Source organism: Pinus tabuliformis, chromosome Q (genome assembly GCF_031772625.1).
Source record: "Pinus tabuliformis cultivar Carrire ecotype Pingquan chromosome Q, CPIR1, whole genome shotgun sequence".
Lineage (NCBI taxonomy): Eukaryota > Viridiplantae > Streptophyta > Pinopsida > Pinales > Pinaceae > Pinus > Pinus tabuliformis.
This window is the reverse complement of record NC_142296.1, coordinates 1,340,111,209-1,340,135,596: the sequence shown is the minus strand read 5'-3', so window position 1 is coordinate 1,340,135,596 and position 24,388 is coordinate 1,340,111,209. Positions and strand designations below refer to the sequence as shown.

Here is a 24,388-nt window from a genome sequence, read left to right as displayed (position 1 = left end):
CCTGAGAGTTTTTATGGTCTCTTCTCAGATAACACGTTTACACTTTACAGGTTTGCATGTAGATTAATTTGTTATAGTAATGTTCTCTGCAGGCTTATTTCTTTTCATTTGAAATGAATCGATTTTCTGAGACAACGATGGATTTATTCCATAAATCGGAAGTTGTCCATTGTTTAGAAGTAAAAATAATCACGAAAGTGTCTTACATTTAGTTGTAAATTTAGTAATAGAGATTTGTATTATATTTTGCTCAAAACTTTTGTTTCCTTCCTATACCAATCAATATCTACAAAACTTCAACTCCAAGTACCGTACTCGCCTGGTTACGATATTTATTTACCCCAATTCCCATCAAATTCTGGTAATTTATTAACATTTATAACAGATAATTCCAGAGCGCATTACATTAATGTAAAAATTCAGAACACGGCCTACTCAGAAATGGCTACAAATGTTAGGTTAAATGGCAACAGCTTTACAACCGAGTATTCCTTATCTACAGTTTGTTTCAAGGATTACAACCGAGTATTCCTTATCTACAGTTTGTTTCAAGGAGTATATGTTAATACTGTGGGTAGCCATGATCTTCTTCACTAAGTTTGTCAAAAATAGCAATCACTCCAAAAACGAATGCTTGATCAACTCCTGCTCCCACTGCAACGCTGTATATGTCCTTCGAATCCGTAGATGCAGTATTCAAACACCTGCAAACCATTCAATATTTGGATCATTTATCTGAATAATAAGCAGAAAGCAAGAGAAAGATAATGGGCCCACCTCTGCAGCAATTGCACCGGAATGATCGTAGATGCCACAGTCTCGTTCAGTGAAACTACCCACAACCTTGTAGTCCCACCCCCTTTTATTCTTCTCTGAATTTGTGAGGGAGACCTTAATGGGGTCGTCCTTCTGGCAACAACTCACGGCCGAAGCGATGACCTTAAAAATGGGTTTCTGGTGTTCATCTATAATCTCGTCCTTCACGAACCCTTTCCATTGAGTTCGAAAGCAGAGCACCTCCACAAGACCCACCTGGAAATGGCATACATACATCCTTATTACTTTCACAATTATTATAAATTTTGAAAATGAACTTGGTGTTTTCCAGTCATATAACCTTGCGTTTCAGGGCGAGTATGGAATTCCCTTCATCGTCTTTGAGAACAGCTTCGTTTTTAAACATTGGACCGCATCCCTCCACTCTGAAAACTTCGTTGCCTCCGCAATTAGTGACCACAAAGCCGCCACCATTAACAACACACGGCCTCTTCCTCACAATGAATTGGGTTTGTGAAATGGAGCAGAACTGTTTGCTAACCACAGGAAGAATAATCACAGGAGCAGAACTGTTTCTATTCATCTTTTCTTGTTTTTCTTGTTTTCTATGCGGGCCGGCCTTTTTGAAAATATTTGAAATGACCGCGCGAGATACAGATGTGCGATTTTTCCGGTTGACGAAGCTCTGAAGAAATTCGAATGTGGTTGCTGAAATATAGATGAGCGCTGAATTTTTAGCGCTTAAATTCAAATTTGAATTTGAATTCAAATGGGCTCATTATTTGAATAACATTAATGCCGTGATTACTATCTTACTATCAGTGCATCTGAGCGCACTACATGCATTGATTTAATTACGCTGAACCGTTCGACAACTCGGGTAAGAACACCGGCGCTGGAGGCGGCCAAGAACACGCATTGCCGGAACTGGGTGAGGAGAGATGGATGCATGCCAATGATCAATGGTCGCGGTGACGTCAAGCTCCTGTCAGGTGAGTGTAAGGACGGAGCATTAACTTTTCGTCTGAAATAGGAGTTGCCTTTCTCAAGTCCAGCGCCGGTAAACGCGGAGACATGGACCATCTAAGTCGCCACTGCATGGACAAGAAAAGCGTCCTGCGGCTGAGAAAAGACAACAACAAACCCCCCGCACGGACCGAGCTCGAAACCAATTGTCGCACAAACTACAATCGTATTACTTAAATCCTCCAGCCTCGGGAGTTTTATGGGCACATTCATTCACGGCGAAGACCTCTCTCGCCTCCAAAGTAAACTCTGACACGGTCAATATAAATATAAATCAATATGGTTCTCATTTGAATTTCAATTTAAAAACAGGAAAATAGGGTAGTCTAATACACGAAGTTTTCGGTTAGTAAACAATCGAATTTGAAAATGTAAATTAGAGTCGTAGGTTTGAGATTTTTAGGTGTTTTATGGATTTTTGATGGTGCTGAATTTGTTTCTACTATAAAAATAAATAAATAAAATTAATTCAAACATTCTGTATATTTCTATCTAGAAAAAAATTGGCTGACAACACTTTAAAAACCAGTAATTATCTTCAAAGTGTAAAGAGTAAGTTATTTTGTATGAAGACGCCATATAAATTAAATAACAAAGATATGTTTGAATTTAAAAATTAACACAGTTACATAAATTAAATTATTAGTGTTTATATAAATTAAATTATTAGTGTTCGTCTAAGCAGTTATATAAATTAAATAGTTCCTAAATAGCTATAAACATAAAAACATTTATCTTATAATACATTTCATATTCGCATAAAAGAATTTATATTATTATTGTGTCACGCTTGCCTAAGTGACATTTCACATTATAGTTGGCCTATTAATTTATCTAATCTAATCTATCTTGTACGGAAAGATTTTTTCTCAATTTTTAACAAAGATTTTGACTTTTTCTCAATTTTTTCATTTTTATTGGGTAAACATTGGAGTTTGCTGATTTCGGGGCTTCAGACGCCACTGCTGGTTGTATCATAATTTTATTATATTGTTTAATATCCAAAATTTAATATAGAAAAAAATTGGGAGTATACATCTTATCACTATAAAAAATGAATTTTCAAATTTTTAAACCATCAAAATTAATAATTTTAATATTCTAAGTTTCAAAGACTTCTCTAAAATTGTTTTCAATAATGTTATAGAAGCTGCAAATAAAATTAGATACTAAAATTAATTAGGTTAAAAAAAAAATAGTCATTTGAGTAGAGTAAGTCTCAATATTGTCTAGATTATATAAAAAAACTTAAAACCATGTAATCTATTTTCTTAAAAAACCTTTCAAAAACAAAAAAATTAGATTTTTACAAATCTTATCACAAATAAATTATGATACTCAATACTAAATAATATTTTATAAAAAAAATATTAAAATTTTAAAAAATTAACTAAAAATATTTGAGAATTCACTAATCCAACTTATAAAATAACGTACACAAAATCTTCATATAAAACTAAAATAATAGATTAAATACAAAATCTTAAATAAACAAAAATTAACCTATACAATAATATCCAATATTTTTATATTTATTTTTTATTAAAATAATTTTTATTTTTAATATAAAAAATAAAAACATAACCCAAATTAAAAACAACATTGAAATTAAAAGCCCTAGTAAAAGTGGTTGATGAGGCACCATGTGAATCAGCCTATATTTTTAGTCTTTTCAATCTCACTAATTATTTGAATTTGAAGACGCATGACATTGTTTTGGCTTAAATGAGTTGCGGGTTCGAAACTCATCAATCGTTCTCTGCCAGGAATGACTCATCCTCTTCACGAGGGTGAAGAATTGTTTTGTATTCCAACTAGTGCCTTTACAAGAATTTTTCTTTTAAGAATGAACGTTTTCAAATCGCTAGACGCTGGACGAAAATTACAGATTTGAAAAGAAGTTTAACAAATTTCCTCGCGGACGCTTACTGAATCAAATTTTGACTTATTAATCGACGTATCGAACTGAACCGTCGAATTTTCGAATTTTTTTGGCCTAAATCGGCGGAATTTGGTAAATGTGAAATATGTGTGTAAGAGATTTAGAGTTCACAATATAAAATAATATGTATATGTTTGGGATCGTAGAATTATTATTTTTTAAATAAATTAGAGAATCCAAGGGTAGTAGCTTGTTCAAATTAAAAAAGAAAATTTGGTAGATTTTTCTAATTGTGCATGTCATCGTCATGCCAAAATATGATGGATGTAAATAGATATTTAACTATATTATTTTTATACTTTAAATAAAGTTATTAAGTCGCCCACGGGGCTTTGGATTGACGGTGAATGGGTGCGTTGTTAAGGCACTCCTTGCGATAGGTCACTGGTTCAATTCCCCGTGGGTACTTAGTTTAGTCTTAACCTAGAAAAAAAAAATAAAGTTATTAAGTCGTAACGATGTAATATAAAGTCATTATTTGAATGGCCAAAAAAATGTAAAAATACTAATTTATTAATTTAAAATTACTAATGTAATGTATGATTTGATTTAAAAGCTTCTCCGAGTTTCCAATTTTAAGAGCTTCTAGGCTATTAAGTCGGTGAAACACTTTTATGAAACAGCGAAAATAAAAAGATTCTCTATTAAGCTTTAATTGAAAATTTCCCCGTAATACGCTTTTTACGCTTTTATCGACAATGTACAGAGGTGTACAGAGGTTAACATGAACGGAAAGAGCTAACCAGTCATATATTGAGTATTAAATGCGGAAATAGGAGCACGCAAGTTATGACTGGTTAACTCTCCTATTTCCGCATTTAATACCCAATATATGACTGGTTAACTCTCTCCTAACATAGATAACTTCCAATAAAATTTAGATTACTCATTTTTTTAGTTCTATTAACTTGTGTGCTCCTATTTCCGCATTTTATACCCAATATATAACTGGTTAACTCTCTCCGAACATAGACAACTTCCAATAAAATTTAGAGTACTCATTTTTTAGTTCTAAAAACATTTTCTTTGATAATTTCAATTTACCTTCCCAATATGCGCACATGCATGACTTCATGGTTGTCAATATTTATTTCAGCCTTAATGAAAAATTAATAATTCTGAATATGTACGTACTCCACCACGTGGTTTCTATGTACTAAATCCTCTGTGTTGGCACTTTCACTCCACGTGGTTGGTGTAGTATCCATTAAGACAATAAAGACTCTCAATATTTACTTTGACTTTAGTAAAGAATTAATAGCCATGGTAAGCGTGGAGATAGTAGATGATTTAGTTCGATTTATCATTTATGTTGATTAATTGTGCATTTACCTTGGCAATACATTGTTTATCTGGAGTGGAGTTCAGGCCCATCACTACAACAACGTTGATAGTGGTGGTGTTGTATTGCAAACTTGCAAATTTTTTGTTCGTGCTGTGTAGAGTCTTGGGTTCAGCTCTAATCAGGTATGTATTTAAATTAACGTGTAAGAAGCTATATAATTAATTTTTACAGTTTAATCACTGTGAATATAATGATTTTTGTGGATAATTCGCTTGGATATAATAATCCATTGGTTTATCTATATAATGATTTTTGTGGATAATTTGCTTGGATATAATAATCCATTGATCTATCTAGAATCTCACACATACATATTGCATTTTAGCATTTTTCTAAAACTGAGCAATAATCCCAATACATTACTTCGGTATAATAAATTAAGATGCTTGAAGTTCCACTTACCTGTACAACATTATTCTTAACAAAGGGACCTTCCTATTTATAACCATGTTGCAGAATTAATGGAGCTAGAGAAATGGGCTAGTGGGATATGAGTTGCAAAACCAAGCAACCAAACAACTTGCAATGAGGATTGACACTATTAGGCATCTGACTAACAAATCCATTTTTGACCGAGAAATTTTCTTTGACCTTTACAATGGTGCTCTTCCCATTCACTTTGAAACACTGATTAGGGAACTATTAGATTTTCTTGGGAACCTGTTAGGACAAAGACCTATTCTTTCGTACTCTATAATGTATCAGGAATATACATATAGAGAGTTGTGCCCATATTGTATTGAAAATTGTATCACAAAAATAATCCAAGTTCAAATGCAATGTCGGTTGAAGACCTTCCCACATTTTACTTTCAGTTGGTTCATAGTATAAAAAAAGGAGTTAGTGTGTGTTGGGAGCAGAAAACAAATAGTTGGTGCCCCTTCCTTCTCCATCCTTCATCATTCTCATTGAATTAACTCAAGTGGGGTTACTCCCTTAAGTGACTCATGAGAAATTCTACACCTTCAATCTAGAAAGGCTAGGGTAAGAAGTACAAAGAGGGGTGTAACATCCATTACTACAACTTGACAAAGAAAAACATTATCATAAAAAAATGTACACTTAATCCAACCTCCAAGAGCGCTTTTTAACCCTTTTTCATTTTACCATTGTATCTAAATTAAGCAGAAGTATTTATTATTGAATCAATGTGTGGAACAAAGGTTAATGACATAATTTAAACAAAAATTAAAGTTAAGATTACACCTTGCAGCATATAGATTGACTATTGTATCTAAATTAAGCAGAAGTCTTTATTATTGAATCAATGTGTGGAACAAAGGTTAATGACATAATTTAAACAACAAAAATTAAAGTTAAGATTACACCTTGCAGCATATAGATTGACTGACCACACATATAATAATAGTTCTCTTCGATTTAGCCTAAGTATTTATCATATAATTCCTCCATTCGTCCGGTTAGATATTAATCTTATTTACTCGTTCCATATTATCGCACCACGTGGCACTGGAATACTCAAAGGTTGGGATCTGAGACGACGTTCGAAGCCTCTCGAAACACCATCAACTATCACCACCTAGAGGAAAATGGACTGTTAGATCAGTAGGCTTTTCATCCAACGGTTTTGATGTTTTTTGGGCAGGTAAGGTGGAACCACCAAACCTTCCCTCCCCTGTCTAGAGTCATTTGCTCATTGCGCCTCACTGGAAATCTACCATAGCTCGTCCCTTATAGATTTTCATTCCTTCATGCATGACTTTCAGGTGATAACACTGACTATATCTTTTTATGATCTTCTACCAGGAAGAATGATTTTTCCCTCGACATTGGTAGGTTGGATACTTCAATAGAGAGGTAGTCAGTTAGGAACAGTTGAACGGGGGGGTTTTACTTCCCCATGATCTCGCAGGTAATTTAATATCTTCATATTTTCACGTTTATCACTATGTTTGTTTCAAGGTTATTGATTTAACTCTTAACCATCTTTCTTTTTTTAATTCTTCAAGGCACAAGCTTTCAGCAGGATACTAAAGAACCCCAGGTAATAGTTTAATGACTTTGGTTCCTGTTTAATTTTTTGGGTTATTACCTTGATTGATCCATTAATTTGATATTGAGACATTCTTGTTGCGGGTTAGAGAACAAGTAAGCTTTCTTCATGCCACCCCCATGTAACTCTTTCTTTTGGCACGAGTGTTGGGTCATCTTGTTTGAATTTTTACATAGGGTTTCTTCTTTACTAGGTGCAAGGTTCCCTAATTATAGTCACCTACCACGGCTTGCTTTACGTCTTATGGCTCTATTTCATGCCAAATTGCTTTCTTGAGTTTTATACGAAGGGTCCCTAGGGTTTAGAAGAAGGACCCTCGAACTGGCTAGCTCGTTCGTCCTTCCACTATTAAAGATGTTAATGGTTAATTATGGTGCTCTTGCTAGGGTTTGGTTATAGGTTATTCTTACTCTATACTACAAGAACTCGCGGCTTCCGCCCATATTTAAGAACTCAGTTGTTATATGTCTTAGTATCTTAGATTTTGGCTTACGGCTAGTAACTTTTCTGAAGTAGATGGTTTATTAAATAAATGTTCTGAGTTTGTTTGTATGGATTATTATATCATTGTTTGTTTACGTGAAAAGGATCTCTTGTTCATCTGGCACAAATTTTCCACATAATACGATATATTCACTTGCTAATTATTTTTGGGTTCTTCCACAGTATCATTGTTTTTGGTGTTTTACTTGTAATTTATGATTATTAGTTAATCGTGGTTTGTTTTCGGTTAAATATTTACTATTAACTTTTACTGGTTCTTATACTTGTATTACTAAGTATTAGCTTAACAACAAAACCATTGATATCATGCTAAGTCTACTCGTTATTGTGTTCGGGTCGCTGTTTGATTCCGGCTCGACCCAAGTGCTAACCTAACTGAGTCCAGCACTTCGACTATTCCTTGTTAATTTATATTGCAAAGGTCACCTAGTAGACCCTTTCGGGGTCTCAAACTGCGTTAGCATTTAATTCTTATGATGTGGTATTTATTCCTTCTATATCATTTCTTTCTCCAAGAATAGTACTAAATAGAGAGATATATTGTAAATTGACACTTAGTCCACAATGCAGATACCTTATTCTACCACATGGTACCATAGTTATACACACAATTTATGAGATGCACCAACTATCAGTTTCTGGAACATGCAAACATTTTGTATCTTTTATGTTGTAAAATGTGATCACTCAGTTATATTTTAAATTCCTCAGCTTCTATTTCTCATAAACATTTCATAACCAAACTAGTCATAGTGAACTTCATGCCAGAGATTATATCAAGCAGAAAACTTTATATAGTATCGTGTTATGCATAGATACTTATCTATTATGTTGGGTCTTCTAGAAATTCACAAGGTAACCACACCACCCAACCTTGAGAAAGGAAATTACATCCTTTTCTCTCCCCAAAGCTTCTTTATACTAGAACAATTATTTATCAATAACCCTAACAAGGTTAGTTCACAGGCAACAAAACCCCCTAGGTTCAACCCGGAACTAATTTCAGCCATGAGGCTTCCACTGGTTCTTTTTCCATCTTAAGAACACCTCAGGGCAGTGTCTTTCCCCACCCTCACAGTGTCATGTACAGGTTTCAGTATCGAATTCCTTTCTTCCTAATGCCTCCAGCTCCCTCTCTTGATTTCCTTCCTTGGGTTTTTTATTTTTAGATAATATTGTATCTTCTAAGGAAATAAAGGTAATTGATTCATAATTGTTTAGTAAAAAGAGTTTAATCTTAAGGTTCCCTTTGGTGAATTCCAAGACTCCCTTAGTTATGAAACAATAAAAGTAAATGCAAGCAACTCACAATTATTCACAATATATGGAGGGGTGTTACATCTTCCCCCCTGGGATCATAACATGGTCCCCGATGTTACCTCGTCCCTTAAATAAGTCAAGATAAACTTCATGCATAAATCCCTCATCCTCCTAGGTAGCCTCTTTTGGGTTAAAGTGTCTCTAGTGCACTTTAACCTGGGTGATTGGTCACCCCCATAACATTGTTTCTCTTTGGTCAAGAATACACTGAGGCTCTACCAGGAACTATCCATCTGGTTCGACCTATTACAATAACATACATTGTAATTAGCTCATACAAATCATTATATTAATATTACTCATACATAATTAAATTTCCTTTTAAATTTACTTGATTGTCTTGCCAATGAATAACATGTCTACGATCATATACACACTATTTCAATAATGAGACGTGAAATCCATTATGAGCTCTTATATGACTGGGTAGTGCCAATGGATATGCCATTGGTCCAATTCTTTCTAATTGTAGGAATTTACAGGGTAAGTTCCTCAGAAAGAATACCAAAAGGACACCGCTCACAACCAGATCACAGATCAATACACCAGTATTTTTGACGTGGTTAAAACCCTCAAAGAGGGAAACAGTCCACGGCCTGTCCCAACGTGGGTACTACAGGCAATTTATTAATCAAAGAATGAAAATTTACATAAGCTTCTCTCATGCACGGATTACCCGAACAATGACCCTCCATGCGCTTTAAATAGAACTCATGGACCAATCGGGTGTCAAGCCACGGATCAAGTGTCGGTAATACCGAGGAGAGAATGAACCGTCGGATCACTACATATCATGACCGTCGGATTGTAAGTTACAAAATGTACAACGGTAAAGAAACACACTTTACCTAACTCTATACTAGACCAAGTTGAACTTGACTATTTCCTATGTGTCGGAATATCCTAACATCCCCCCTTAAGAACAACTTGGGATAGGATTGAAGGATTTACAAATATGACACAATAGGAGAAGGAAGGAGGCACTAGAGCCTATCCCCCCTTAGTGACAACTTCCTGAACTCCAAGCATATATCGAAGTTTAGTGAACTTCGCCTCTGTGAGAGCCTTTGTGAAGATGTCTGCAACCTGATCATCTGTTGAACAATATTGCACTTCAAGAACATGGTCATGAATGAGCTTTCTGATGAAGTGCATGTGTAGTTCAATGTGTTTGTTGCGCTGATGCTGGAAGGGATCTTTTCATAGCTGAATGGCACTTTGATTATCACACCAAAGTGTGGTTGGATGCTGCTGCTCAAAGCCAAACTCTGATAGGATCTGACGAAGCCACAAGGCTTCCTTACTAGCTTCCACGGCACCACGATACTCTGCTTCTGCTGACGAAAGAGAAATGGCAGCCTGTTTCTTACAAGCCCATGTAATAGGTCCTGAACCAAGAGTGAAGACATAACCGGCAGTAGACTTCTGATCATCAGGGTCACCAGCCCAATCAGAATCAGTGAAACCAACTAACAGAGGAGCTGCTTTGGCACTGTAATGAATCCCAAACTGTACTGTACCTCGAACATAACGAAGTATTCTTTTAGCTGCTTTCCAATGACTTTCACGGGGGTTTTGCATAAAACGAGCAACAAGGCCAACAACAAAGGAAAGATCAGGACGAGTATGGGTTAAATACAAGAGTTTTCCTACAAGTTGACGGTATAAGGTAGCATCAACTTCAGGAGAAGTACAAGAGACTGAAAGTTTGACTCCAGACTGAAAGGGAGAAGGGGCTGGCTTACAGTCTTTCAAGTGAAAATGACGAAGAATATCACAAGCATACTTGGACTGGGAAAGGAAAATACCCTCCTTGGATTGCAAGACATGAAGATCGAGAAAATAGTGTAAGTGTCCTAAGTCTGTCATTTCAAATTTCTTTTTAAGGCTGGACTTCACATGGTTTATAAGGTTGGGATCACTACCAGTAAGAATAAGATCATCAACATAAAGAACAAGGATGATAAGAGAGTTGCCCACTTTCTTGGTGTAGACAGTATTGTCAGAATGACACCTAGAAAAGCCAGATTCTAAAAGAAAGCTATCCATTTTGGCATACCAAGCCCGAGGAGCTTGCTTGAGGCCATAAAGGGATTTCTTAAGTCGACAAACAAGGTTGGAGTCTGTTTGTATGAAGCCAATGGGTTGTTCCATATAGATTTCTTCCTGCAAGTCCCCATGCAAGAAGGCAGATTTAACATCCATCTGATGGACTTCCCATTTTAAAGAGGCAGCAAGGGAAAGAACAAGGCGGATAGAGTTCATTTTGGCAACAGGGGAGAAGGTTTCAGTGTAGTCAATGCCTTCAAACCAGTGTGTTATTTCATGCCTCCATGCTAAATGATCCTAAATGGATCCTTCGATACCTGGATCCAAAGCAATCCTCTGGGTAATCCGCGAATGGTTAGCCTTTATTGTGACAGCGCATTCTGTAGATGCGGTGTTAACGAGGCTACAAACCATTCGTGGTGTTGCCCATCTGTTAAGGTCATGTTCGCTTCGCGAATTGTGCACTTCAGCCTTTGATCCAACTCCCACGTGGTTTCACCTGGTAGCATTGAGATTTCCTTGAATCCAATGATCGAATGTGCCTCCGACTTTGGCCTACTAAATTCTTTGTTTAGTGCAGTAAGGATATCTGCTATCCCCGCATTCAGATTGTCATTGGAATGGTTAATGTACCAAGTCAGCGCGCGATCCTGCAGAGCACTGACCAACGTTGCCTTCCTTATACTGTCGTCTGTGAAACCCTGTGCTTCCCATACATCTTTTATCACAAACAAAAATTGGTCCAGATCTTCATTCCCTACTCCCTGTAACACTGGTAGCTTTATCGCACTAGCCATATTGCTTTGCGGTGGCGACAGAGGTGGTACGGGCGAAGTCGGGAGTGAAGATGGTGAAACCGGTGGTGGTGTGGGTGGGGATGGTATGCACAGAATTCTTTGCCTTATTAGGTTGATCACACTTCTTGGCGAAACCTTCACGAGCTCTTCTTCACCCCCTCGCGGAGGTGATATCAAGGGGCTAGTTTCTAGTTCTGTGCTACCTTCGTTTTTATAGATCCTCCCACTCTGCATAGCCCCAAACATCAATTTATTCGCATAACTCGCTTTTCACACAGTAGCATTTTAATCCAAGTGTTTAAAGATTTAACGTACTTACCTCGTGGTCCCTTGAGGAAGCATCGTTCTTCCTCGCTATAGCTGACTGAAGTATCTACCACGAATTCAGTGATGAATCCTCCTATGATTCGATCCAACCAGTGACTGACAGTGCGCGCGATCTTATCTTCTGATGCTTCTAGTTTGCGCACCAATTCTGGAGTCCAAACAATAGGTATGTCGAGTTTACACCTTCCTTGGCTATCTGCTAACTTCGTGATCCACTCGTACAACTCAGTAGGGAAGGATGCAAAGAATATTTCGTGGATTTCTTTATATAAGTAGCAATGTAACCACTCTTCCTTCGATAATCGCAGATTCCTGTTTTCCTGCACTGCGAACTCGTGAATCTTTCTGTCCAACCACTCTTCAATTCCTTTCTGTGTCGGATTCTAGTGATACGACATCATAAATCTCTATGCAGATTCTAGTCCCGGCAATGGAACCATTTGTTGGCTTGTTGGGGCCTGACCCAGGTTCGGAGTTAATTAGCCAAATAAATCCCAGTACTACTAGCCCTTTTAGCAACAGTCCATGGAGCATGAATTGAGGTCTCATCCGAAGTAGTATGGGAGGGTGTTATAACCAGGTTTCTACACCTTGGAGATGTCTGATGAGTTTGACTAGTCCACAGTTTGTCCCTGCGCGTAGGTTGCTTCGCGCACTTTCCCGTTCCTTGCAGCCTGATATACTGCCTTCGCGCAACCCTACCCAGACGCTGAGCGCCACACTCTGCGTTATTACCCAAGACCTTACTTATATTCCAATGTTAGCTGATTATATTTGCCTACTTGAATGCTTCAAGTTATACTTAACAACATAAAACATTCATACAGGTGCATGCAGTAAATAAACAATATATTTGAAATTTATATCAATCATGCATTAACCCAAGAACAAATACACATAATTATAACCAAACTTCTCTTTATTGATTCTTTCCACAGTTACAGACTCGACTCGCCCTATGCACTCAGTTGCAGGGGTCTGCACACTCAGCTGCGGACTACTAGGCCTCTACGCACTTAACTGCAGAGCCTTCTCTTATTCTACGACCCAAAGACACACTTCACATTGCAATTCAATCACTCAAACTTCTTATCCTCATCTTCTATTCTTAGTTAGTCTTCTTTTACACTTAGAGCCTCACTCTATTTATACAATCCCATGGTCCACGGACCATGGGTAGGTATATCCAGCCGACATTACATTACAAAACTAGGGCGGACAAATCTGTGATTATATCATACTTTCGTGCCCCATGCCTACAATTCGCAGAGCTTTACAACAAGATTCAGCCAAAACTTGGGCTTTGAGCCCCAAAACATGCCTTGGGGGGAATTCCATGCCCAACATAGGGATTGCGCAGAGGCAGCAAAGAGAAACTCATCTTGAGCCAGGGTCAATGTTAGATTGCTAATGGGAGTGAGATTTTTCTCACTAGACTTATTGTTAGTCATTTCTTTGTATGGATTTCTAGATTTGAGCATCCGTAGTTTTGTACTTAGATTTACTATTTCATAATAATAAAACCCTCAGTTGCTACACCGGTTTTCCTGATTTGGGTTTTTCCAGCGACTCAATACAAAAATAATTGTGTATTTGTGTGTGTATGCATCTATTCTTCCAACATTATTTTTCTTCAGGATTTTTTTTATTTGTGAAGTTTGCAGTGTATTAGTTTCAATATTTAACATAGGATGTAGTAAATAATTTGTTCAGTTCATTTAACAAATAGAAGAAACTTAATTAGTTGTTGCAGTAGTATTTAGGGTTTTTCGAATTTTCACAGGGGCTTCCGCAATAAGAGCCATCAAGTAATGAACCATCCTATGGACAAACCACCATCTGTCGAATATTTTGTTTTTCGTTATTCGTCGGTTGCTAGAATTTAGGTTTGGATATTGAATGTGTTCAAAAGTTGATCAAAAAACTTGACCTTACTAACGCACAAGAATTGATGTTTCGGACACTGGGGCTTTCAGTTTAAGAACCACCAACCCTTTTTATAACCATAATTGAAAGAAATAGAAAACTACTTGACAAAGACATCTCATCAAACTATCCTCTGTCATCCAAGCATAGACAAGTCACCACGTCCCTCCTTAGCACAAGTCAAAAGTTGTTCATTTGGTTCAATCTTGATATTGGAGCTTTCTCGTCTTCACATAGAATTTGTTAGAGTGGTCAATTCCAACAAACTTACACTCACATATTGGGTTTACCAAACTAAATATGTTTAAAATGCAAACTCCAAAATTTGAGATTGGAACAAGATTGCAACAGAAACATCTAACGCGGAGATCTCTTCCCTGCAGAAGTGAAAAATTGAAATTTGTCTCCAATTTTAACACTTTTGACATATATCACTGGCCATTTTAAACTCCTCCACACTAGATCTCAAATCCAAATCCATGCAACAATATGCACAGTTTAGAGGCACGATTTTGCATATTTATAATATGACAGTGCATGCAATTTCGACAAAACCATCCATGCATGAATTTAACTCCTTTGCGGGTTCTGGGAAAATAAGCACAAACAAAACTTTATAGATAGCAAGATGACGGAAGGATATTATGATGCTTGAAGAAGCTGCAAACAACAAACAAATATACACACACGGGATCACAAAAAAATTAACACACTAAAAATAAACTCTCACACATCTATACTAATATATACAAAAACAATAACAATTAGGATCCCTCACATATTTCTTTCCCTCCTTTGAGGGAGTCAAGCCAGTACCAGTTTTGATACCATGTTAGAAAAAATAGAGAGAATACATTATGACACACATAAATCACTTGATATCTTTACTCATCACAACATTTACAAATATATAGGACATAAATCACAGATTTCCACTAATCTAGATCCTAAGAAAGTAGATCTATGACTCAGAAATGACACGACTCCAACTCATAACATAGGAATCAACAACTTCTAGATTAACACCTTGGGACTCACAATGACAACTACACATGACATGGAAGCATTACTTCCAACAAAACGATGGCAAAAGATTTGAAAGATCTGAAATGTTGAATTTAGAGAGGTTCGATCCAAGTGTAAGCATAAAAAGTATAGACACCTTTACGTCAATGGCCATTACGAGAGGTTTCATCCAAGTGCAAGTATTAAAAGGAAATAATATCTTTATGTCCGTAGATTTTGAAATATTTTGAAAACTAACTTTATTGTGTTGAAATGAGTAATTTAGTATAGAGGAGATGTGTAGGCTTATACTTAATGTAAGAAAGATTATTGGTAAATATTTGGTAAAAACAAAATAACAATAGAAATAGAAATAAAAATAAAATAAAAACACAAAATTAATAATTATATTTATAATTATAAATATAAACATAAAATTGATAATTTTTTTGTCCTACTTCTTTATCATTTAAACCAACTTTGTTGATTGCTAAGGTGAGTAAATTGAGCATTTGGAAGAAACTGCATGGGTCATTGATTTTTTGGTGGTGATGTTGTTCTTTGATTGATTAAAATTAACTTGTATGTGCTTTCTTTTCTCCTTCTTTTGAATGTTATTATGTTTATGTCTAATAAATTTATTTTGGCTTTAATGTTAAATATATGTGTATGTATATATTTGTTTGTTTCTTTGTTTATGTGCTAATTTTAATTGTATCTTTATGTCATTCAAATGCAGATATGGAGAACAATGATGCTATCTTTTACATTAAAGCGATAAAATTTATTGCAACAACCATAAGTTTTATTTCCTACATTCGCAAAAGGTTGGATAGGAAACATGGCTCCATTCTTGTTTTATTGATGAGCAAATTCGTGTCTTGCATGTAATGAAATCATATGTTGAAACCTTGTATCATTTGCACCAAAGAGAATCTGGGAGGAAAACAAGAAGGGAATTGTTGGAAAGCGTGAAGTATCGTGAGCATTATCATGTTGATTTAAATTGGTGTTGCTTATGTCATCGATTTGGGTGTGTTTTGGAACAGGCTTGCATTAAATAGTTGTGTTGTGGTTGACTATTTAAAGTCCGTTTTCGTTGTACAATTTGTAAATGTTAAGAGACCCAAAAAAGATCTCTAAATAATATATGTTAATAAAATATTTCTTTTTTGGTTTAAGTGTTAGGACATTCGATATTCTTGTCATTGATGTTATGATCTGTAAAATTGTTTGTCAATTTTCTTTCATTTTTATTTTTTTGATAGCGTTTAATATTATTCCATTGTATTCAATATTTTTTCCATGCATTTGTGATACATTCAAGTATGTTGTTTGTTTTCGTGAATGCATTTCGGTTTATAATATGTGATAATTTTTCATATTTTTCATGTGGTTCATGTACATGGCTTTATAATATCTATCCCTTAGGTTTAATATTCTCCCTTCGTTTCATAATCTCTTGGGGTTTTAGTTTTAATATCGTGTTTATTATTTCCTTGGGTTTATAACATCAATCCCTTGGGTTTATTAATTTAACATTTCATATTTTTAGGGTTTATTATTATTCCCCTGGGTTCAATATTATTCCCTTGGGTTTATTATTCCCTTCAGTTTAATAAATGTGGTCGATATGGTCAACCATGGACAATCATGGTAAACCACAGTCAAGCATGGTAAATCATGGCAAACTATGTTTTATAAAATCAATCATGGTCAATCATGCTTTGCCATGGTCCAACATTACATTGTGACAAAGATTGTTTCAATATGAAAATCAACCATGGTCAAGTGTTTAGTCAATTTAGTGTCCTAAATTGCTACATAAATTAACAATCCGAGTGTCGTAAACTGATGAAGTGTAGTGCACTATATGTGCTAAATAACCCTTTCTTACCTCACTATTTTCAAGTTTATGTTGTTTTGGGATTTTTGTTCTTTTGACCCCTAGAGTTCTACAATGTAATTGAAATCCTAATCTACTGCCAAAGTGAGTCTAGTCTAAAAGTGCTTTTTAGGTCAAGTTTGGAAGTGGAGTTTTTAAAATAAGAAAGTAAAGACAAAGCTTATCTTCTTGCCATTGTAATGGTTTCCAAAGTATGAGTTTAAAAGACTCTTAAAACTGCTGTCTACCTAATCTCAAAACCAAAACTTAAGTGAAAAAAATGGAGGTGCAGCTATCTATACCAAACCGAGAATGAAATACTAGAATCAAAACTACTTTTGCTGTCTATTCTACTTACAAAATTAAAGTCTAATGAACTACTGCAATTAAGCTTAAAGGAAAGAAACAAAACTGAAATTGCAACTATACTATTTGTGAAAGTAAAACTAGATGAAGCACTGTTACCACTCTGCTATATAATTAAGGGAGAAATTAACTCCTTATGATAGCAACAATTGATAGATTCCATTCTTCACCATTCTAAAAGCAGTAAACATTAAAAGTGCAAGGAAAAACTCAATCATTAGCAAGGCATTTCGCCACTTAGTTTTAGGTTCAAACATCAGCGAAGGGCTTTTGGAAATATCTATTTTAATCATGAGTTGCTCGAATTGACAAGAAAATGGCATCAAACTATCTACTTCTAAACTAATGAACAACTAGTAATCTCATTCTATAAACATAACACTTCGCCATTTAATTTGAAGATCAATCAACAACAAAAGGCTATGGAAATATTAGCTTATATCATGAGAAAATGGTGTAAAACTATCTAACTCTAAACTATTGAACAACAAGTAACCTCATTTATAAACATAACACTTCGCCATTTAGTTTGAAGATCAATCAACAACAAAAGGCTCTAGAAATATTAGCTTATAACATGAGTGACTATACTAAGAAGGAAAAGGTACTGAACAACAAGAAAATCTCATTCATAAATTCCATATTTCACCATTTAGTTTGTGGAAGAACCATTAACGAAAAGTTGTGGAAACATACACTTATGTAATGAGTGACTATCCTATTAAGCAAAAGCATAAAACAACTTTGAACTTGGAAACTAAAGAACAACAGAAGAAGTGAGTCTAAAAATGCTACTTGATACAATTTCAAAACTACAACTGAGAAGCTCAAGCATAAACGAATTTAAAGAACTAATGCTACGCTGAAATGCACCTATCAGAGTTAGTAAAAACAAATGACAAAAACTGCAATATATACAATGTTAAAACGATTAACAATGTAAACTTTGAAACGGGAACTATAAACTCAAAACGGGAACTCTGGCCAAAAAACCTTGAAAAAACATCAAAAACAGTGTTAAAAACGAAAAGTGTTGATGCTGGAATAGCACCTTTTTTTTTTTTTTTCTTGGGTAAATTTTCAACATGTTTTAATAATGGCGGTGAAAACCAAATTTTTGCGCAAAAATTGTCCAAAAAATACTCTCGAAACAAAAAGTATTAACGTTGGGAAAACACCCCATTTTTTTTTTTTCAAAATGGCGTAAAATATTTTATCATGACCCCGAAAAACATTAAAATTTCAAAGAAATAATATATATATATATATATAAAATAAAAAATCATAAAAATGTAACCCAAAAAAATAAAAAAAATAATGAAACAAACAAACATTATAAACAAATAAATAGTTAAAAAAGTATTAAAAAAAAAGGAAAAAGAAATAAACAAATAAAAAATAAAATAAAAATCTTTTAAACCATAAAAAAAATTGGCAAAAAGAAAAGAAAAAAACAAAAATATGGAAGAGAAAAAATAACATTTAAAATAAATTAAAAATTAAGTAGGTTAATAATAATAATAATAATAATAAAGAAAAAGAATAAAAATTAAAAATTAAAAATTAAAAACAAACTAGATTTAAAAAAAAAATAGAAAATTAACAAAAAAAATTAAAAACTACTAAAATTAAGATTAAAATGTTGATTACTTAAAAAAACAAATATATAAAATATATAAAAAAGACAAGAATAAAAAATAAAAAATGTTAAAAAAAAATTATCTCACAAACCATAAAAGAATTTGGGAAAAAATAGAGCTATATATATATATATATATATATATATATATATATATATAGTAAGTAAAAATCGAGAAATTGAAAAAAAACATTAGCAAAAACTAGATTAAAAAACAATAATAATAAAAAAATAAAAACAAAGTAGTTAAAAATAAAATAAAATAAATAAATAAATAAGTAAATTAACGAAAAAAATTAAAAACTAGTAAAATTAATATTAAAAAAACAAAAATTAACTCAAACTATTAAAAAAAAAGAAAAAACCAAAAAGATATGAAAATTATTTAAAAGAAACCAAAATAATAATAAAATATAAATTAAAAAAAAAAACAAAAAAAATTAAAATTAATTTTTTTTTTTTATTAAAACAAATTATTATTATAACTCTTTTTTTTTTTTAACAAATTTTTCTTCTTATTTGAAAAACAATCATTAAAAAATTCTTAATTTTTTTTTGAAACAAATTAAAAATTTTAAAAAATTATTTAAAATAATAATAATAATAATAATTATAATTTAAAATTTTAAAATTTATAATTATTACTTAAAAAAAAAAATTATACGATTAAAAAATTGTAATTTAAAATTTTAAAATTTATAATTATTATTAAAAAAACAAAAAAAAATTAAAAAATTTTAATTATAAAATTTAAAATTCATATAATTATTATTTAAAAAAAAATGAATTTCCCGCCCCTCGGCCGCCTGTGGTGGTGCGGCGATGGGCAGAAGGTCTTGCGGGCAGGCTTGCCACCCACCGCCGCGCCACCACTAGATACCGAGGGGCGGGAAATTCATATATATATATATATATATATATATATATATATATATTAGTAATAATTATATGAATTTTAAAATTTTTAATCGTATTTTTCTTTTAAATAATAAATATAAATTTAAAATTTTTTTAATTGTATAATTTTTTTTTAAATAATAATTATAAATTTATAAAATTAAAATTAAAATTAATAATAATTAAAAATAAATAAATAAAAATAAATAAATTAATTAAATGTTATATATATATATATATATATATATATATTATTTTTTTTGATATTTTATTATTATTATATATATATATATATATATATATATATATATTTTTGAGTTAATTTTTGTTTTTAATATTAATTTTACTAATTTTTGTTTTTGTTTGTTTTTTTTTGGTTAATTATTTATTTATTTTTTAAATTAGCTTGTTTTTAATTTTTATTTTTTTTCCTAGTCTTTGCTAATGTTTTTTTTTTTTTTTTTTTACATTTTTTATTTTTTTTATTGTTGTCTTTTTTATATATATTTTTATATATGTTTTTTTAGAGACAATTATTTCATCTGGATTGAAAATTTAATTAACGATGTATAAATATGTAGAATATAAAAAATGCAAAATATCAATCTTCTTCTTTAAATATGCAAAACAATAAAAACCCCACTACAAAAAAAATAAAAATAAAAATAAAAACAAGAAAATATGAAGAATAAGACCACTTCCAAAGTTATTAAATTTACAAAATAATTATTTACATTTCATACATTGAAAAACAAAAAATCAACATCAAAATCACTACCATTCTAAAACGCAATGTACATAAAAAAAAATAAAATAAAATAAAAATTATAGTGCCAAAAACTATGTTCTAAAAAAAACATGTGTATTCTGCATCACCCCTTTTCAAAATCGAGTCACTTTTTTGCTATCTCTACAAAACGGGTAACAGTATCAGTCCCCGTTTCAAAGTTTACATTGTTGATTATGGACATAAATAAAAACACAGGAAATATACAGCTGAATATATATATATATATATATATATATATATATATATATATATACACACAGAAATGAAAATGGAACCTTAACCACGCAGGGACCCTCCTAACTGTTGTAACTGTTCTAACTGTTGTAGGACTTCTCCGTTAACTCCCATTTGACTGGGGTCGTTCTCCTCGAATTTGATCAAATGAATAGGACTCTATCCATGTGCTAACATTTTCCCACCTACCCATGTGGCTCGCTTCTTCTATCGACACCTGTAACCTGCAAAAGTATGGAGATGGCTGTGGAATGTCCAGTTAGCTGTGGAAAGTGGCTACATTCCATAGCTGAAGAACAAAACCCTATCCAAATAACACAAATAATAATATACTTTCAAAATCACTAAAATGTACTCCTGGAATCAACATGCAATGGCTTTTGATGGTTTAGGATGCATTGGCATGGGAAAACAAAGGAAGAAGGATGAAGAAATTTCTTGAAAAGGAGGCAGTTTTGGAGCTCAACATACCCCCACTATGAAGCTATTGCATGTCTTCATGCAACCAAAATTGTAACAATCCTTCTTCTACTGCATCTGCTCTGAAACCTCTACTAGGACATCCAACCTTTTCTTGTTTTTCCTTGCTGCCACTGCCATTCTAGGCTTTCTCATAAGGAATCTATATTTAAGGTTGATGAGGACCCTGCTTAGCTTTCTATTTTTCCTCTTCAATTTCCTATTTTTCTTATGCCACAGGCCCAAATGAAGCATGGTATTTTCATGAATGATTTTTTCCAGTTTGTTTTGTTCCTTCAAAGCTTCATTTTCCTTCTGAATGTGCCTGTTTAAGACCTCTAATTCATAAAATTCTTGCTTTAATGAGTGAATCAGAGTTTCCTGTGATGTAACTGGCTGGTTAGATGAAGTTCCCTGATCTGCTATTGTGTTCTTCTGCTCCAATGATTCAATATAATCATAGATCTTTTGCTGAGCTTGGTCAACCACTGGAGATGCTTTTCTTGGGCTATTTTCAAAGTCTAGTTGAGGAGAGGGAGAATATTGTCAACTATGCTTAAATGAGGTGTTATCTGGTGATTGAGTTGGAGTCTCCCCTCCCAAGTCTATGAATTGAGCTTCTTTTATCTGTGTTTTCTTCATTTTGCCTTTAAGCCTAGAGCTTCTTCTTAGACTTTGTGAGCCTACATTCTCTTCTTCTCCAACCTGTCTTCTTTTCCCTTTTTCTTTTTCTTTCTTGGACTGTTCTTTAATGTGGACTAATTTCTCAGAGAGCAATTGTTCCTCTTCTGATGAAGGCTCAGGAGTTTGATAGATTTCCTCAACTTTTTTTTTCCTCTCTATTTTGTTTGCTTCTTGATCTCAGTTAGAGTTTCAGAGAGAGGTTCTTCCTCACTGTTTTCTTTTGTTGAACTGGTAGGAGTATTTTGAATTGTTAGAGTTGTTCTTCTCCTCCTACTCTTCTTTACTGAACTCCCTTTAGGTAACTCAGGTGGATCTTGGAAAAAGTTCCTGATCAGGAAGTTTTCCCATGTGTCTCCTATATCCTTCAAGTGATTTTCAACTAAATTTTTTATGAGACCATGGTGGTAAAGGTGAGGTTCTATATCTTCTATCTTCTTTTGAACAATGGTGGACATCTTCCTTAAGCTATTCAACAGAAAGTAAGGGAGATTGATGGTCTCATTTTCCAAAAAGTTCATTAACAACCTTATGTGATACATTTACATTGAACCATATCTACCCTCACACGTGATAAATTTCTGAATAATCAAGAGCAAACTACTCCATTTATCCTTTAATGCTGAGATAGGAATTCCTCTTTTGAAAATTGAGATATCCATACCTGGGTTTCGGAGAATAACTCTCCAAGTCTCCTCATCGAAGTCCTTATTTTTGAACCACCTTTCTCCGTCTTTTGGAAGTTTGGTTGCAGCTGCAATGGAGGATTCAGTCACTGAGGACCTTATATCACCAACTTCCACTTCTACCCCATTAAAAGATCTTGCAAATGTTTTGGTGACTTCCTTGTGATGGCCATTGAGTTTCGTGATAAACCTCAGCTAGCCAGCCTTCTTCAATGTCCTCTTCAACTGAGGGTATCTCTCCATAAACTTAACTCCTATGGGCTCTGTCCTTACAATGAGACCCATTCTGCTTTTCTTCTCTGTGTAGAAACTCTGTAAACAGTGGTTATATGGGAACATAACAGTTATAGGGACAGGAATGGAAGAAAACTGTAGAGAAAATCGATGTATAAGGAACTGGATTATGGAGGGTTACGAAATAGGAAGACCATATGCACAGGAATAGTGTGGAGGCTGTAAGGTCTGGTGCACACGTAGACTGCGTGGAGGCAGAGTATTACTCATGCACAGAACCAAAAAAATTGAATGGAGTTCGAGTGCTTTGCATTCATAAGAAGGCTGCGGGAATAAGAAAACGAAAAACTTGGTGGGTGAAAGAGTCGTATTCATCTAAGTTACGTTCACATGATTAGTCGTTTAAACAGGTGGAGTAACGATGTACAATGAAGTACGAGTTAAAGTTGGAGGCAAATCATGAGACTGTTAAGGATTAAATCGGAAGGCATGGTGGAGTTATGACAACAATCAAATCACATTATGACATGTTAAGGAGTAGTGATTATTCAAATTATACAACTTATGCTTTTATAGAGCTATTTGAAATAGGTTTTACTCTCACCTTTGGAACCATACCTTTTCTGTTTGTTAACCTTTGATTGTTTTCTTTTGTAGGTGCCTTAGGTGTTAATGTGTCTTCAAAAAAATTCTCCTTCAATACCTGCATCTGGCTTTTTATTTTTATTTTTGGCTAATGATCTAACTATTACTGCAGAGTAACAGGATTAGCTGCGAAATCAAAATCGCTGCGGAATTGCAAAAAAGTTGCGGAATGTAACACAGTGAATGAAATATAACTTGATGAATGAATGAAAATTAAAAATGATTTTATAGATGAAATATGGCAGAGTGGATATGAATAAATACTGAAGAAAAGTTTATTGATGGAATTGGTGGTGAAATGGAGTGAAATTTGCAGAAATGAAATGGAATGGAATAAAATAAACCATGAATAAAATGAAAGACCTTCTTCTCTTTTTTTTTGGAAAATATAGGGTGTCAGAGTCTTCTAATTTTCACCCTGTATTTTCTGTATAAGGATGCCAATCAGTGATTGGTTTTCAAGCTTATACATTTTTTTTTTTAATTGATGAAAAGAACAAAGACTAAGTTGGTGGAGAAGAATGATTCTTCTTCACCAACTTCATTTCAAAATTATTTTGAAAGATCTTGATAAACTCCTCCTTTGAGATTGGCTTTTGATAAATCTTCAATCTATGACCATTCACAAGGAGAGGAGTTTGATGCTCATCTATGGTTCTGATTCTTACTACTCCATTACTGAAAACTTTTTCAATCTCATATGGCCCAAGCCAATGAGTTTGAAATTTACCTTGAAAATCCTTGAACTTTGAATCAAATAGCAATGCCCAATCTCCTTCTTGAAACCTTTTGTCCTTGATGTACTTTTCATGCCACTTAGCTCTCTGCTGCTGAACTAGA

General features: G+C 33.7%; 1 pseudogene; it reads right to left on the bottom strand.

The window, feature by feature from the left end:
- Positions 1-562: 562 nt before the first annotated feature.
- Positions 563-1,360, bottom strand: LOC149224812 (protein LURP-one-related 6 pseudogene; annotated as a pseudogene).
- Between the last annotated feature and the right edge of the window lie 23,028 nt (positions 1,361-24,388).